Source organism: Plutella xylostella, chromosome 12, assembly GCF_932276165.1.
Source record: "Plutella xylostella chromosome 12, ilPluXylo3.1, whole genome shotgun sequence".
NCBI lineage: Eukaryota > Metazoa > Arthropoda > Insecta > Lepidoptera > Plutellidae > Plutella > Plutella xylostella.
In genome coordinates, this window is record NC_063992.1 from 6,919,289 (window position 1) to 6,938,752 (window position 19,464).

The window sequence follows — 19,464 nt, forward strand, 5'->3', positions numbered from 1 at the left end:
GTCAGGATTTATGTAGGTGTGTGATTTGGCACTAGTTAAATTCGATTGAAATACTCGATAGTGGGATATAAGGGTTCCAATCATATAGTAGTATAGTAAGTAGTATGTAGGTATGTGAACTTATTACTCGTACCAGCCATGCTTTTCCCGCTCTGCAGAATGTTCTCTAACAAACGAGGCTTTAGTGACAACCTTGTGACGGTCAAAACGGTACACAGTGGTCAGCGACGGTCAACTGATCTGACTGACTGATCATTTCACGGTGACAAAACTTCAGTTCATCTCAAGTATAAGTCAGCTACATACTAAGAAGAACATCAGCATCACCAGTACAGCGGCGCCTCTCTATGATCAGTGTAAAGACTAATCGCACAGAAATAAAAGGACGACTTTGAATGTAAGTATTATGGGAAGAATTTCTACACATTAATTCATTATTAGTAAGTATAAAACTTGTACACATTTACTCTTTCAAATATCAGTTGTATCCACAGTTGCTTCAATATTAATGGGAAGAACATATTTGGTTATCTCCACGGGTTCCGTAGCAATTCAGTATGCCACACTCTGCCAGGGTAACGGAGAACTCTATAAATTTAAATTGACCTTTACGACTTGGGTGTTAGGAGTCTTGTAGTTGTGGTAGTAAGTTTGCCGGGTCTACGTGTTGGCATGAAACAGCCTGCGTTCCAGACTTTTGCCTGATATGCAAATTTATTTAAAGCCGGTATTCACGTACACATTGCAAATGAAATCTGACTTGAGGGAATATATTGCTTACTATTTTGTTTTTAAACTTTCTGGGCGGAAGAATTAGCATTTATATCGTTTTACTCCTTAATTGCGGTGTTTTATTTCGTTTGTTTTCAGTTATGTTACTTGGTAGGTTAGTTTACTATAGCAAACTACAATGTTGTTATGCAAATATTAATTTTTTACTATATCCACTTCTTCTTCTTCTTCCTTGCCTTATCCTTATATCCACTGCATAACAAATATGTATACATGCCAAACTAAATCGTAAATCATACGCCTATTCGAAATAAACAATACCCACATACTATTTGGTCCAGTCGGTATAACAAAGGAGGACCACGTGTCCACATGGCAAATAAACTATAGCCAATACATATCTATTACAGTATTAGAGTTCACAAATACAGTTTTAAATTAGGCTGTAGGTAGGTAATACGGCAACCTTTTAATGGTACTGAAGTGCTTTGAAATTCAAACTTGTAACAATAAGGCCGCATGTAAAAGTATATTTCATAAAACATCAAACGCTTGTTTGTGCGCGACGCGAGCGTTTTCCCTAAACAGTTGTATTCAATTCAGAATCTCCCAGAAGACTTCCTTCGTGAATAAATTATGATGCTTCTTTCCCACTAAATGTACCTAATAAATGTTTTAATCTCAGTTTAAAAAGCGGCCGCATAAAGCTTTAGCACTTACAAAGGCAGATTGGAAAAGTTTTTTCTTGTTCCACTCCTCCAATTAAACTTGTTAAAAGCAATTTTCAACGACGAGTGTGTGCTCGACCAGAAGTGGCCGGGCTTCCACCTCTGTAAATTATATCAAACCGACATTAATTATCTCCGTCACCCATTCAACACTTTCGTATCGTAAGTCTGGCTGAGCTACATTTATAGCTCTTACCAACTTTAACCAAATTCTTTACCGCGCGCCGCGGCCACCGAAATGAAGTGCCGAGTAAGCCATAACTTTTTTCACCGATCAACTAAGCAAAAATATTCACTGCCTCCGCGCTTCCCAGAGGATTCGCGGAGAGCGCGCGCGAACACGCAAAACCGCAATTCATAAAACTGAGTGGTTGCTTCAGTCACGATTTCGGAAGATGAAGTAGATGGATTCAATTTTGGTAATTGAGAAATATGGTTGATCGATTCGTTGAATTCCTAATGATATTGAAGCTATCTCAGCAGCGGAGGGTGTTTGCATGTCAGACGTGTAGATCTGGAAATCTGGGGTTTTAATTGAAGTAGAGCGGCAGGCGTTAGCTCAGCTCGACTTTGAGCTATGCCTGAATACCGCGTGATTTATGCCTCCATTCGGCATTCGCATTCAAACTCCGTCGCAGCTGCCGCCGCCGGTATACAATTGGAGATCGTCAATGAAAAAACAACAAGGCAGTTTAACGAATGCCGGACTGCATGATATTTCTTTCTGTTGCAAAGCTTACATGGAAGCCTCGTTTTAAAAGATGTGTTCGCAAACGCTCACATTTTTCAAATATCGTAAAGTTAAGAGTTTAAGTTTTGAGAATACACAATATAGGTGACAAACAATTTTACAGATACCCTGTAGTTTTACTTTAAAATAGTAATTTATGATAGCTTGAAAACATAGTTATAGGTAGGTAGGTATGTCTTTTCTTCAAGTGGCAGGCTCAAGACCGTATCCAAGTTTTAGAACGCTATCGAATTGGTCATAAATCTTTTTATATTACGTACAAATAACATACAAAGCAATATTGGAAAATTATTGAGGTTACGGAATCGAGGAAAGCTTCACACGATCAAATGTGAATATAAAAGAATGCATCGAGGAATACAGCGAGTATATCGCACGGACAGGATTTTATTCTGATCGCCGCAAGAATGATTTAGCTGTTCTCTTTTAGATGCCCACAAACTGAAAGATTCATAGCTTGTGTACAGTCAAGTGCATTAGCATGTTACACTTTTATACATATATTTTTGAAATAAAATGGTTACTGTCACTTTCTGAATTTATTCTTTGACTACTCTCCGTAGTAAAAATAGTCACGTTACTACTAACACATCAAGAAGCAACATTTCTTTGCGTTCTTCAAAACTAGTAGCTCGTGCTCAGAAAGACATCTAAAATTAGCTAAAAATATATAGCACAACAATCTCGATCTCAACATGGTTTTTTATATTTATATTTTAGTTTTTCTTTAATTAGTCTAAAGTGGATAATTCCCACGCTCATAAAACTTGACTTCATATTAGTAAGTAGATTAAAAAAAAACCAATGATACATTAAATTTTGGTTTGGTTTACTTTTAGTCCGTTTAACTATAAAGCAAATATTATTCAAATTAAAATAAATATAGAATATTGTTTACTTTCATGTATTTTACTGCAGCATATTAAAATACAGTAGTTTTAAAAATGGCTTGTTTAAGGTAACACCTATCAGTATCATACGTATCAGACAAAACGGATTTTCATAAATATATAGAGAAATGGCGTCGGCAATGTCGATGAAGTGAAAGTACATACGTGAATTTCTATACAATTACTTAAGTGCGATGCCTAAAGATGGACGCTATAAGAGGAGCTGCTATAAGGTAAGAGCAAAAAACCAGCTATACCTAGTAAAGTGCCTACTCAACCAAAATGTACAACCACTATTTTTTACTTGGTTCCATACTGATTATTGAGTAAGTACCTACAATAATATGAGAATCTCACTAATAAAACTCCATCCTGTGTAGGAAGTTATCATTCCGCTTTATTTACTTTTGTTAACCGATGTTGATTCAGTTAAAACTATTCGTTTATTTATGTAGGTTGTACGTTATTTTTAAAATGTGGTAAAGCACACAGTAACTTACGAAAAACATAGTTTCGGAGCGATGCTGCTCTACCTACGACTCTAATTCATTGTCCGTACCAATAGGGAATATGCATGTATTTTTTTTTAATATTCTTATTGGATAGTTTTACATCGCTGTATTATAGTAGAAAAAATGAACGCCAAAAAAGTAATTTAAGGTATTTTAAAGAAAAAGTAAAAATTTATAACCAACACGGCCACTTTAAATGCCCTTAACTTTGTGTGACGTCACATTCCCGCTTCACGGTTCGGAATAATGAGTTTCGCCAGTCGCGCCGACGACGCTCAGTTCTATGGGCATAGATTATTCTGAGATTGACATATATGAACTAATTTTACGTCACACCCGCTCTAAGAAAATGCGTCACGTTTAAAACACACAGTTTCACAGTTTTTTGTACTATTCAACAATTATTTACTCGCTCAAAAATAAATTATAATAAAACATATTAATGGAGGCATAATTTTGAAATAACAAAGTTTTAAAAAATATATATCTTACTTTTATTCGAATCACATGCATATTTCCTATGGCATGATGCCTACCGTTCGTTCGTTTTTTCTCAAGCTAAAGTAACCCTCCAGCAACACGTGTCATGCACGACATGCAAGATTGCATTATTGAATCCTAATGTTATGCGCTAACATAACTAGAGGTATTAATGTACGTATATAACTAACAGTAAACAGAGGTCAGGCGGTAATGAGGTTATGTACTTATTAATTATTGCCCCAATAACTCGTAACCAGTACGATTAGCATTAGTGCCAGTCGAGTGCATAATTTGAAGATTTTGTATGTCGTTTGTAGGTTGTGTTTTGTCTTAGGCTGCGTTCACAGTAGGAAAACTGCTCACTCGCTACTAGGCACACGCTAAGGAGCAAACTGCGTAGATATAGCGGAAAAGTACTGCATATTAAAGCTATAATCAGGTAACTAGGTCGGCGGCTACAGTTTACTGGGAATGCAGACTTAAAATACTATTGACGCTGATTGATGTGCTATTTCCTCGAATTGATTAAATAAAAAGAAAGAAGCTGTGTGCAGTTGCACAGTCTATCTAATGCATATTCTATGTTGGTAAAAGGTTCAATGTTGGTGGTTAAAGGTTCAATGTTGAGTTGATCACTGACAAAGTTCGATCCTGAATAAATGTCTTAAAGCTGACTATTACGGACTGATGATGATAATCACGAAAATCGTAATATCTTTATGCTACAAAAAGACGTAGCATTGCTACGAAAAAAACGTAGCATTGCTACGAAAAGACGTAGCACTGCTACGAATTTTCGTAGCTGCTCTAAGCTTTTAGGATTTGTCGCAAAGTGGATATATTTTTTACGAATATTAGAGGCAATCTCATATCAAATCCGTGAATACATTACCTACATTTCATTATTTTTTTCGTATGAAGCTCACTTGTTATATGTTATATTGTTGATATTCAAGTGATTGATTATAAACTAATTCTTAAAGTAAGTACTTAAAAAGCCAGATTGGGCAACTTTAATAACTGTACAGAATCATGCTTGAGAGGATGCACGATGGTTCTGGAATGAACAAGGTTTTTCAGAATAGCTGGAAAACATTTCCAAAAAAAAGGCCAAACGAACCGTGCCGCTCCTTCCCGATTAAGTTTCTGACTCCACCGAGATACAAAAGATCCACAGATTAACTCTGCAAGTAAAATGTAGCGATATTTGCGAAGAATGGCCCCTTTGTCTTCCGCACGACCAGACCATTCACCATTATGGCCCCGGACGAAGTCATCCCATTTCTTTTTATAACTGACGATATAAAAATGATATTCATTAATGTTTAGGCCTTTGTTATCGCCACTTAGAGACGTGAAATATTGCGGAAATTGTTGTGTCCTGCCACTGTTGCAACATTATGTTTTATAGTTATTGATTATTTTGAATAGTGTAATTTTATATATTTTATAATTAACTAATATAATTTAATACCCACATATATTAGTTAATTACAAAGACTGTTACCAAACGCTAAACGTATTTAAAATAGTAGGTAAGTATTTAAATAAAATTTTAAACACATTTTGTACTAAGAGATAGACGTTTGACAAGCGAGTGAAATTCCACCAAGTATTAGAAAAACTCGTAGCCAAGTAAACGTTAGCTTCAGAAACTAGCTAATATCCGGCGCTACATCTGCGGGCGACAATTGCCCCCGTGCAGCGCGGAACATTTATCGCCTGCACCACGGGGCAGGAACTTGAGGTGTAATTGAGAACAGAGCTGGGATTAATTGAAGCACAAATGTATCACGGAGGTTGGCGATGGCGCATAGCTACGCGTGCGCGATAAGGACTCGAGAACGCAGTGAGCCTTGTACCCACGCGCTGACCGCCCGCCGCGCCGCCTCCCGCCCGCCACGTTTAGCCGCCAAATTTGAAATCCGAACGCGAAGTCAAATTAGCAAAAAGTTTTTCGCAGTCAAGGACGAACTTTTTTGATGCAGTGATTTGGATTGAGGTTTTATTTCAAACATAAATATAGACGATTTTAAAGTTTTGTTATAACGAAATTTAAGTGAGTGGAGAGAGTTCGTTTAAAAACAAAATGTGATTGTAGTAAATATTTAAAAAGACCTAAGTAAGAATACTTGCTGGACTAGTACAAAGTGACATCTTGATTTATGAAATCACTAGCCGAGGCAGAAGTGGCAGGTAATCACGAATTATCATAGAGATAGAGGCCGGAGCCCCATCCCGCATTTCTATGCAAATATTACTATTTTATTCATTTACATGTTCCATGGAGACGGATAGTCGTGTTTGATCTACCAAGTCTGCAGACACTGAAACATTATATTTAACATAACACGGATCAGTTAAAAAAAATAAGCATGCATATTTAATTTAACTGTGAACTTCCTAAAAAAATATATATTACTTATTTAGATTTTTCCCTATTAACTGATTCTTCAAAACAAATATAACCGATTCTTCGATATTCCCTAAGTGATCAAATATAATATTGTTATTTCGACAATCCCCCAGGAAACTTTAATGCAATTATGTATTGCTGGTTGATTAACAATAACAACTGTTATAGCAAGCATGTTAGCTAGTGAATGCATTCCTCATAATGAACAAATTTCATAATACCTACTCAATCAAAATGTATCGAGTTGCAGATTTTTATTCATTGTGCCGGGTCCGAGACTTAAGTTAGACAGTCACTTGCTCGACACACGATTTTTCGAAAAAAATATTTGTCGATCATTTTTGTTTCGAATGAACGATTTTTCGAAAAATGGGGTCGCAAGTTCGATACAACTGTATTACTAAATACGGTTTTCCGATAAATTAATAAGAGATGGATTCAATTAATGCAATTGTCACAAAAAATATCAAGAGGTTTAGAATTTCAACGAATAAATAATGCATAATATAACAAAATTTAAAGTTTAATTACAGTTACAATTTAAACAAACTGCGTTTCCGCATAGAGTAAAAACTGCATAAACAATAATTATCCTTAATTCGAAAAAAATAACTATAGCTTTTTGGTGAACTCTTATAATTTTTATGATAGATATGATAAATACATTTATATTCATTGGCCGCGTAGTTTACGTATTTTTCAAGATCAAGATTTTCCGGACATAATACGTGGATAAGGCAAAGAAAATTACACCTTCGTCACAGAATCTTTTATTTTACTTTAACGAAATAGTCTTCGTCGATTAAAATGAAACTTTTTTCATACGTTAATAGACAAAATACCATTTCGTCGCAGTCGTAGAACAGTGACGGATCTGATTTTTTTCGATTTTCGGATTATTGCAGATTCGTCTTTAAAATTTCATGATTTACCCATACAGCAAAAAAAAATTTAAAAATCTTTTATAATAAGTGAAATACTGAGTCCAACACTGACGGTTTTGATTTTTTCGCGTAGTACATGGGCGCTTGTGACGACCCGTCGATGTTCCGCGGTGACCCTCACCCCCCGCGACCCGCTCCCCCGCGACGGTTTGTTTGTTCTGTCAGTGTTCTATGTAGGAGCACATGGAACACGTAATGAGTACTTAAAATGTTTCTTTGCTATAATTATTATTTAAAAAGTTCTGTTTTCCAAGTAAATATTTTTTTTATACTTCTCTCATAGAACAAAGACGGACTCTTAAATCCGTCGTTATTCTTGGGACTTTGTTTTAATAAAATAAAAGCCCTAGTTTTCGCTAAAATCATTGAAAAGTTAGTTATAATTAGGAACGGTGTTTTAAAAAGCAATATTGTTTGTTTGTTAAATTTAGTGACGGTATTTCAAATGCGACTATGTTCTATGTCCTAACTATTGGTGTTTTGTATAAACCGTCATTGTTCTATGGATAAGTGGTAGACGTGTGTAGATAACCGTCGTTATTCTTCGGGATTATTATAGGATACGTCGTTGTTCTTTCATAATATTACGTATTTTGAATGGAAAATAAATAAATTTATGATTTTTCAGTTTGTTTTTGCTAATTTATTATGTTTTTAAAACTATGTGCTAAAAACAATGTAAATTATGTAAGTACTTTTTTTGTTCATCACCTCTACCGCCAGAAGCAGGTGACGATGGGAGCACGGTACCATGCGGGTAGGTTTGGAATTATGTTTTTCCAGCCATTCGCACGAGTTACCAAACATACAAACCAAGTCAGTCGCAGAATCCACATCAAACATGAAATTTCTGTATTTAACAGCTACCTTTATATCAACTGCAAAGGGAAAGTCCTAGCATCAACCGAATGCTGGTGATTGTCAAACAGCTGAGAATAATGACAAACGCGAAGCAGTTTGAGAGGATCTTTACATGGCTACGGATAAGATGACAGCAATTTCCTTCATTGACTGCTTACAATCAGTAAACTCTCTGTTTCTAGGGGTGAATCGCATCGCCGGGGAGTCAACGTGATCGGGCAGCAGTGAATTTACTGTTTGCGGGCAGTAAATAATTAAGGAAGTTGGTATCATCTTATCTGTAGCTATGTATGGATCATCTCGAACTTCTTGGCGATGATCATTTTCCTCAGCTGTTTCACAATCACCAGCATTCGATTGATACTGGGGCTTTCCCTCTTAAAAATAGGTGAGCCCACTTTATTCATGTATTAATTTCAGGAAAAATTCCCCGTAAATTCTATAATTCTCACATTATACTTACTTCTGCATAAAAAGGGTGAGAAATCCGACCTCGGAAACTATAGACCCGTTAGCTTGACATCACACATGTATAAATAATTCACAATCGCATCCGTTCTCTGCTAAACTAACATTAACCACCAGAAGAAGCCAGTTTCCGACCTAGTTATTCTATTCATTCAGATTATTGAAAAGTTTATTGAGCCTAACACACCACTTTACCTTGCATTTATTGACTATAGCTGTTCCCGCGCGCTTCGCTTCGCCCTTAAAAGTTTTCCCGTGGGAATTCCGGGATAAAAAGTAGCCTATGTTCTTTCCCAGGGTCTAGACCGTATGTATACCAAATTTCATTCAAATCCGTTCAGTAGTTTTGGCGTGAAAGAGTAACAGACAGACAGACAGACAGACAGACACAGTTACTTTCGCATTTATAATATTAGTTAGGATAGCAAAGGTTTCGACAGTATCTACCACCAAGCAATACTTTCCACCCTTAACACCACAAAATCCATCCAACCTACATAGTCGAACCCGTTGGTACTATTTACATAAACAGCTCAGCCAACGTGAAATTGGAAAAACCTGGTACTGGTCCAACGTTTCCGATTGAAAATGGTGTCATGCAAGGCGACCCACGCTGTACACGCTTAGGCAGGAAATACAATATGTCAATGAGTAATTTATTTGGGCGAGATAGCGTCCTTCGTCGTGGGTGCTAAGACCGCCAAACTGAAGTGAGACTGGGCGGCGCACGTCTGTCGTATGCAGCCGGATAGGTAGGGTAAAAATGCCACCAAATGGGTAGCCGATAACGGCCGCCGGCACAGGGGCAGACCCAGAAGAAGATGACGGGATGACCTAGGCGTGTTTAGTAGGAACTGGAATGAGGAGGCCATGGACAGGGATAGCTGGAAGACCCAGGAAGAGACCTTTGTCCAGCAGTGGGTCACAATTGCGTTGGGAAACTCCGTCACATATCTCCTCGGCCATCCCTGATCAGAGAAAAAGACTTTTACCATCGGAGCCTGAAAACAAAAGTCTTCTTCAACCAGTGCATCTTGCTAGTGATGACGTATGGGGCAGATAGGTGGGTACTGACGGTAGTACTGGCCCACCGATTCAAAGTCGCTCAGCGTGCTATGCTTGGGGTTTCTCTGATGGATCGTATCAGAAATGAGGGTATTCGTCAGAGGACTAAGGTTACCGACATAGCTGTCAAAATGTGCAAGCTGAAGTGGCAGTGGGCTGGCTATATCTGCCGAAGAACCGATAACCGTTGAGGTCGACGAATTCTCGAGTCACAAACAGGGACAACCGTAGGCTGGTAGCCAGTAGTGGCTGAATGAGGAAGGCCTAGGACCGAGTGTTGTGGCGCTCCTTGGGAGAGGCCTATGTTTAGGATTAGATGATTATTGACTGATGTATATGATGATGATGATGTTGATGATTGACACAATGGGGTCTTCAAAAAACATTTTATAAAATAATTGTATTTAAAAAAAAATAGGACCTAAACAAAAAATAATATAGCGCAATCAGCACCCTCCTAAATAGGTTCTTTAAAGATCCGTCTTTGAATTTTTCCATATATTCCCAAAAAAACGACGAAAAGTATAATACGCCATTAGATACGCAATAAAAATCCGTAAAAAAACGACGTATCATATAATGCGACATAGTAGGATACATAGAACAATGACCTATCTGATTTTTCAGGAAACCTAGACTTATTACAGACTAATTATACAGCCTATATTGCAAAAGTCCATTTGTATAATAATCTGACCAAATTTCAAATGAATTGCTTCAGCCGTTTTCATCTTATCGAACAAAACGTTGTTTAAAAACTTTAACTGGCTCTCCTGTAAAGTTGCTGTTTTGCAGATTCGTCGTTGTTCTACGACTGCGACGATTTTAGAAAACATATGAAGGAATGGATTTTTAGTAATAACAAAATATTTATTGAGTATTTATTACCACTATGTCACAATTTCAGCTAAAATGAAGCTTGTTTTTGTTATAAATATTTTCGCTACTAATTACAGTCAAAAATTAACAGCGTAGACGTTAACATGAATGACTTAATTTAATATGATTTTCCAAAGTTGCACTATTTATAACATAACATATAAACGACCAAAAATAAGTTGACTACCAGGAGACACCAATCGTTGCAGTGGTAAACGATGTGACAGAGTTGTTATTCTATTAAATATTAAGCAGCGTTTTGGAATAAAACAGTTTTATTTAGTAAGAATAATTTAGTAACTTACCTATAAATCAGCTATTAATTCCAGCCAGGCGCATGATACAAATTTTAACTAAAAAGAACACCCCATCCCCCCTACTCTTGAAAGGCAATGTATTCTGGGTAAGTACTTGGTTCTTAGTGATAGGGTCTAAAATAAGGCTTTGTAGTGATGAACGTTTATGCATTTAAACTTTTTTTTAAATCGATTTTGAAGAGAAGTTATGATTTTTTTTTAAATGTTGACAACGCAAGACAGACGCAATACATTGCCTTTCAAGAGTAGGGGGGCAGATTTGGTTCCTTATTGAGATGAGCGTCCACCCATCGGTTTCGTACGTATCGCATCAAATGGATTATCATATGTAACTAATATCAGTTTAAACGGCGTCGGCAATGCCGATAAAGTGGCCGCACTTGTCTGAATTCTATGCGCCCGTTGCATACGATGCCGAAAGGTGCACGCTTAGCTTTGGACGGATACATTCACCAACCATCGTTATAAAATTGTACCCAGCATACAACGGTGTGCTTATTTATCAATTCAGTTTCAAGTGTTGTGAACTTTCGACCTAGCATCTACTCATTTATAATATTCTAGACATATATAACTGTTTATAGTACTTATCTGATAACTCTTAATACTATTCACACACTTATAACAGTAGACACACTGTAAATATAATTATTTTATTATAAGTCTGTAATTATTAATTAATATTATCTTGACTGTTAAGTATAAGTCTCTATGTCACTTTCGGCTTACTTTACCACTTTTGCAACTCCAGCAAAAGATTAAAATAATAATTATTTGTTTATTTACATACCTATAGAAAAATGCAATTAAAATAATTATATATTTTTGTCTACCAGTGTCTAAAGTAACTAATCAACGTACATACGTTATTATTATTTTATTTATCAAACTTTAAAAGTATATGACACATATTTATAACATTACGCACAAAATTACGTGACATACATACGGCCTATTTATTATCATTGCGGGTAGGACGACTGGTGTTTCTGACCATATTTTATATTTTGTGCTCGTATTAACATACATAAAACCTTCAACAGCATTATTTATTGCAGTTACATGATAAAATTATATTCATTTTAGATGTAGGCTGTAACACTTAATAATATGAGAAGCAAATCTACCTAATAGTGTAGCATACCTACCTGCATATCAAAGTACCCCAATGACCAAGTTTAATAACATTGATATTATAAGACCTAAAAATAAACAGCAATATTAAAGTGTATTTTATGATAAGTTGCTTTGACTGAAATAAAAGTCTACTTATTTGAAATTTCAAATGATTATTAAAAGGCGATAACATTTTAAACGTTTTAAGAACTTAAGAATTGTAGTTAAAAAGTTACGGCTTTTAAAATGCTATTAAACCTTGACTTTGTTGATTTACATTATTTGCACAGATTTTATTTCTGTCAAGCTAGCGGTCCGTTTTATTTTGAAACAGGCATAAGTAATATTACTTATATATACCTAATCTTTCATTTTCTATAATCAGGCATACTATTATATACAGGGTGTTGCAAAAAGGGTATACTAAGCGGAAACCAGTAAGAGCAGGATGTTATATCTAAGCCCGAAACTGAAATAAGAATTTTAAAATTCGTGAAAAAAAATCTTTTTCCATAGAAACTTAGTTGGTCACGTGACTTTTTTACTATAGAGAATGTTTTTATATACATATATAATCGATATACATCATCTTTCATATATACATATATATACCTAATCTTTAATTTTTTGTAATCGCATACGACACGCTTCTTCTGGGCCATCAAAATGAAATAGGCTTCGCCAACTTAACTCGTAAAGTTGGTTACTTCCTAATTTACTCCGGATCGTACCGTTAATACGCTTGCAAGATTGCCTACTAAGTCATGGAACTTTATGCTTTTTATCTTACCGTGTGTTGAAATGCCTGTTACTCACGCTCGCGTTCTACGGGACTAACTTAAATAAACTGATTTATACTGTATTTTCAGGGTTCCGTGCGTTAAAGAGGTAAAGTTAATAATGATTCACCACATTATTGAATATTCGAACAAGAGACTGCAAAAAGACAACAAGCCACCACAGTAGTTTTTTTAAAGTACGAAACCCTAAAAACTTTATTAATTTATTTGAGCAGGTTCATATAAGGCTTGTTACAAAGTAGCTTTCATAACAAAATAACCCTGCATTCGCCAGTAGCAGTTGCGTCGAAGATCGCGTCACAGAAGACCCTAAATGAGGAGTTAAATACTCGTGAAACCGCACCGGTCTCGAAGTGATATCGAAGTAATCCTAAACACCGTTACTTGCGAACAAGTCGGAACAACACGCGCACCGCAAAGCTACCTGTAATCCACCTTTGATCCTGATTTGAATAATTTCTGATTAAACAAAATGGCCGGCGGGCCAGGCAGGTGTCCGAGTGGGTAATCCAAACGGCGTTTAATTTGTCGAATTGCGGGAAATGTAAAATAAATAACACCTTTCCGACGAATCGTTAAATTCATTCGGCGTCGTTTAAATAGCTACTTTTAACTAGGTTACATATAAAATAACAATAGAACACTCAAAGCTATAATATATATCGTCAACACAAAGAGATTGGCCGAAACACACATCACGGGCACTCAATGTTACTGAGTCTATGTTCAACTAGCCAGATTCTTGGCAGACCGCTAAAGAAGTGGCTCCGGGCCAATTTGGGAAGCTTTCCAACGTCTCTGATGGTCTGTTACTTATCTGACTGTGAAGAAATGACCCCCGTGAATGCCATAGTAGAAAGCCATAGCTAGTAGTCAAAAATATACTGTGTGTATACACGTAAGTATTAACAGAGAAAAGTAATATGTGGGGACATCTCACACACGGCCATCCGACCCCAAGCTAGGCAGAACCTGTGTTATGGGTGTCGGACAGCTGATATATCTACACAAATACATAGATAGATAGATACTAAATATAAATATCAACACCCAAGACCCGAGTACAAATATCTGTCTTTAAACAAATATCTGCCCCAGCCGGGAATCGAACCCGGGACCTTCGGCTCAGTAGTCAGGGTCACTAACCACTACGCCATTCGGTCGTCTAAAATTATTTTTAAAGAGACTTTATCACAATAGTTTATTGCTGATGCAAAATGTATTTAAATATTCATTTTTTTACGTGTGTCAAGTTTTTAGGAACGATACTGTGGTCTTCTCCAGTTTTCTGAATTTTACCATTATAGGTACGACCACTTTGTTGTTTGTGAATCTCTCCCACTGACTATAAAAACCTTTTTATCTGTATCTCGCGAACGCCTGCTGGATATATTTTGAACATAGTAATAACAAAATAAGCTTTGACCTGCATAGTCTTATGGTTTTAATATTCCACTGAATATTATGCAATTAGTAGCATTTGTTCCCTTATGGTTACACTATTTGCAGCATCTGCGTATCTGAATATTATTTGTAATAGCTCCTTATAGTGTTTTCAAACGGATTCTGGAGTTTCTTGCCCTATTTTTCTGATATAATAATATAAGAGTCCCTATTTACCGTATTCCGAGTAGTTTAGTTGACTATCCTTAAGAATAACGGCTGGAGCTATTTTCATGATATTATATTTAGTGTTGTTGGAGGCGGACATCGGACACCTTGAAAAAACATATACATTACTTTCAGTAAAGCCAAAAATATATACCTACACAGGCCAGGTACATACTCCTGTCTCTCCATAAATATATACCTACACAGGCCAGGTACATACTCCTGTCTCTCCATAAATAAACTTTTTATACGCCTTTCCTTCGATACTAAAACACAGGGTTTAAGAAGCAAGTCGAACGAGCATCCAGAGAGTTGGACATGTACATAAACCTACATTTAGATATGAAAAGACGGATATTACGACGCGGGCGACCCGAGCGCCTCAGGAGGCCTACTCTGGCTTGATCAAATACTAAGTTTTGGAGAGCTGGTATGCAAGTGGTACATTTTTTTATATAGATACCTAGATAGATTACAAAAAAGCAATACAGGACAAGTCGCTAAGAAGTGGCGGGCAGCAAAGATATGCGTTCTTGTTTTGATTTGTTTCACATCTAGCCAGGTCAGCATTTCATGGCATTTCATTTCGCGACGGGGTTCATATGCTAAATAAAGCATAATATTGGCTATGCTAATGCGCTATGTTTAGTAGAGACTATAATTGTCGGTTATTTAATTTAATCACTTATGCAACCAGATACAGTCGTGATTAGCGCAGTAGCGAAAAATACTTGGTATGGTTATAAGAGTAGCCACCCAGCTTTTACACCGAATTTACGATGCCGTGGACTATCTTAGTCCAAATGTACTTAAGTGTTAAGTTAAGCCGCGTTTAAGTGTTTCACCTCTCACTTTCTTTTAGAACCTTTTTTCCTCAACTTAATTAATAAGTTTGGGTAAGAATTTGAGAAGTCGTCTTAGCGCTGTTTTTTTTTCAATTGATAATTTATTGATTTTTAATGGTAAAAAAAGAATTTCAGTGGGCCGTGAAAGCGAACACGTCTTGCAAATGGCCGTGAAAGCGGTATCAAGTTGAAACTTTCAAGATAAAATTGTTCACGCTGTCGTACGCGCTGGTTTACAATAATAAGTCTTTTATAATGTCCACAAAGATAAAGGGGGGGTGGAGGGTGGAGGGGTATATCCATACACAGAATGAGCTCTCGAGCTAATCTTCAATATCTCCAAGGAGCTAGATAAATATGACTTGCACTTTTGCACCTCTACAATGTTATTTTTACAATTTTATTTGCTAGCTCGCTATGTAATGACGGGCTTGGAGAAAAACAAATAAGTAATAATATGAACCTGTTCTTAGTACAAAAATGCAGTCGCTATTTTTATTATTTTTCTTTTACCTAGAACTTTGCTTCGTAAATTCGTAAGTAAAAATTCTCTTGTTAAGACATGGGCACATGGGTGTCAGCTTACTATCGCGAATTTTCGCAAAAAGAGATTAAGTCAAATGTCATTAATTACTATTTATCAGACATTTTCATAACAAACCATGCGCTAACATTTGGTAGCCTTAACGAATATTCTGAAATACCTACTTCGTTTTATTACATTTACGATATCGTTATGGCTACGTATTCCGTATGCAGGTACGTAGTAAGGTATACTTTAGATAAGAATGCCTATAAAATGTATGTAACTTGATTAAACCTAGTATTACATTATACATGCCTCGGCCATAGAGCTTTCTCTATTCTTAATTCATAATTTTTCGATTTTCTTTATTTTAGAAATTATAATGTACAACTTGTATAAACTAACCAAAGTAATATAATATAGCTCCATCGATAGGTTACTTGAAAAGGATTAAGTAAATGCCTTGATACAAAACTTCAATACGTATACCTACAGCTACTCTAATAAAAAGTATTAGACTTATGGACGAAGCGATGGATGAGAAAGATGTATCGGGGGGTACAAATTGAATGTCTGTTAGCCCGGATAATTGATGAATTAATAAAAGGTCAAAATGGATTAGTTCGATGAAAAAGCGGTGGTCGTATGTTGGTATCGATAAGGTGTAATATTGTATTTTTATTTATGTTGGCTTGGTGGCGATTTAGCGGTAATATTAGGTTGGCGTTGTGCCCTGTACTTATAATACACACACGGGCAATGAGAGCGAGTTTCAGTGAGAAAATCTCCAAATTACTTCTAAACGGAAACATCTAGCTTATTGACGCCTTCTGCAACATTGAATTACATTTAATAGAGCATCATGATATTAACAACGAAAAACGTTAATAATTTTTAAAAATTTCAAATTTAATGTTTGTAATAATAAGGGTCTTTTGATGTCGATATTTTGTGAGTGGAACTATTTCATTGCCTGTGAGTGTATATTTTTCTTTATCTGAACATAAAATGTAGATACCTCATTTATTAATTTTAATATCAAATGTTAAACAACCATTTATGATTTTTCAGAATATCACTCGATTTTGAACTCTGCCGCTGACAAAAACCATAGCAGTCCCAAAACTATCATCAGTATAAATATAACACGCATTGAGAATGGAATCTTCCAGACCCCAGTTCCAGACACATTTAGGTCCATACAAAGCACAAACTAGAATAACTGCTTAAATAAAATATAATCGAATGTAGGACTTTTATCGGAAAGAACCAAAAGCGATACTAACTATTACACCATCCAGTAGTGTATTAAATACATAGTTTATTAAAGAGACAAAATGTATACAATAGTTTTTCCCCCATTGGCAAGCTTAACTGAAAGTATGATGAATCGCAGTGGGAGCCATCGATCTTATTTACACAAGGGTGCGGTGGCGCCGACAAATTGTTTCATTTCCCTTCTAACGTGCGGGCAAATGGAACCATTGCTAAATGAGCGGTAACGGGCTGGCTAGTGAAGCGCGGCCCTGCACTAGTTTTTGTTACGTGACTGTTGTTCTGTGGTTTGAAGTTTGAAGCACGGGATTTGCTTTATTTACTGCTCTAGATACTTATTTTTAGATTTTAAAGCGATTTCAAACATTTAAATGATACCTGTAGATGGAGGAGGCTCATGTTCTGCAGTGGATTATTACGTGTTTGTTGTAATCTACTGATCAAACTAAAACAACTTTCCCAAAGTCAAGGCTTTCAAGGGCATGTAATTTATTGCCTATGAATCTACTAAGAATATAAATGAAGCAATAGGTACGTGAGCACATGGTACATACATCTCCATATATAGCTACTGTGCGTATATATATTCTTACCTACACACAATTTTACAAGTTATTAATTTTGATTTGTTGCCACATCTCTGTACCGAATGCGCTATAAAACCGTAGTAGCAGATGATTTACTTTACGTGATATGATATCTTTATGAAAATGAGCTCGATATTAAAATGTGAGGTTTGTTTTTCTGCAAAATTACGTGCTTTGCTTGAATAAGTTTCGGTAAGTAAGAGTAGTTGTTTGTGTAACTACGCCACATGAGCTAGCTAGGGGATGCTGTCTTTTGTCCCAGTCTCCCACTCTCAGGAAAGTTACTCTAGACAAAAGGGCAGTTCTTCTTTTTAACCTACATAATGGATAAAAAATTATCCCGAATTTGAAAAAAATAACTTTAGCTTTTTGGTGAACTCTTATAATTTTTATGATAGCTACATTTCTATTCTATCGAAAAAGGTGGTTGGCCGCGAAGTTTAAGTATTTTTTCAAGATTTTCAGAACAGAATACGTGGATAAGGCAAAGAAAATTACACCTTCGTCACAGAATCTTTTATTTTTTTTTAACGAAATAGTCTTCGTCGATTAAAATGAAACTTTTTTGATACGTTAATAAACAAAATACCATTTTAGAAAACATATGAAAGAATGGATTTTTAGTAATAACAAAATATTTATTAAGTAGTTATTACCACTCTGTCACAATTTCAGCTAAAATGAAGCTTGTTTTTGCTATAAATATTTTTTCGCTACTAATTACAGTAAAAAATTAACAGCATAGACGTTAACATCAATGACTAAATTTAATATGATTTTTCCAAAGTTGCACTATTTATAACATAACATATAAACGACCAAAAATAAGTTGACTACCAGGAGACACCAATCGTTACAGAGTGGTAAACGATGTGACATAGTTGTTATTCTATTAAATATGCGGCAGCGTTTTGGAATAAAACAGTTTTATTTAAAAATAATAATTTAGTAACTTACATATAAATCATTATGGTTTCAAGTTAGTCAAAAAATTTACTGAAGATATCTTTATTATTAGTATAACTAATGAAATCACACTTGAGAACCTCTGGAGAGTGAAATATCCGTATTTCAGGAACTTAAAAGACAAATTTGTTCCAACTACATAAAATAATGTTTATCTGCACAATTTATATTTTCGGCAACCTAAAATTTAAGTAACAAAATGAAAATTACGTAATTTGTTAAAGTTTTAATCAGCCATATTTCGAAAATACAGCAGTGGCTCTTAGAACTTGAAAAAAATACTCTTTCCTTTTTTAATTACCTTAGAAGCTGGAAGGAGTTTAATGTTATCATCAAACATCCGATAAATCATTCTCCACCATATTAAACAGTCTACCACAGTCATCGTCTGTTCTTGAAAACAATAGCACGAAATTAGCTTTTTCACTAACGAAACTTTTTATTAATGAAGCGCAAGTGTATTGGACGTTCCTTTCGCTTCGTACTTTAACCAAAACGTGTAGTTTCTCTTCAATTTTTCTTTGATGAATATTCTCAGGTTGGAGTATTTGGTAAGAATGTGACAGATTTGTCGTGTGACAGAGGGGTAAAATGTGTTGCAAAGTCGATTAGCATTTAAACAGTAACATAAAGTGTAATATTCATATGTTGATTTCAAAGTAATTGTTATTACCAATGAGTAAATAACAAAA

General features: G+C 35.7%; 1 protein-coding gene across 1 annotated transcript in view; it reads left to right on the forward strand.

Moving 5' to 3' along the window:
- The first annotated feature begins 5,963 nt into the window (after positions 1 to 5,963).
- The window catches only part of LOC105383294 (zwei Ig domain protein zig-8), a 28,782-nt gene continuing 15,281 nt past the window's right edge, over positions 5,964 to 19,464 (forward strand). Inside the window, exon 1 of the mRNA XM_011553328.3 lies at positions 5,964 to 6,292. The gene's annotated coding sequence lies outside the window, so the exon portion shown is untranslated. The remainder of the gene's footprint in view (positions 6,293 to 19,464) is intronic.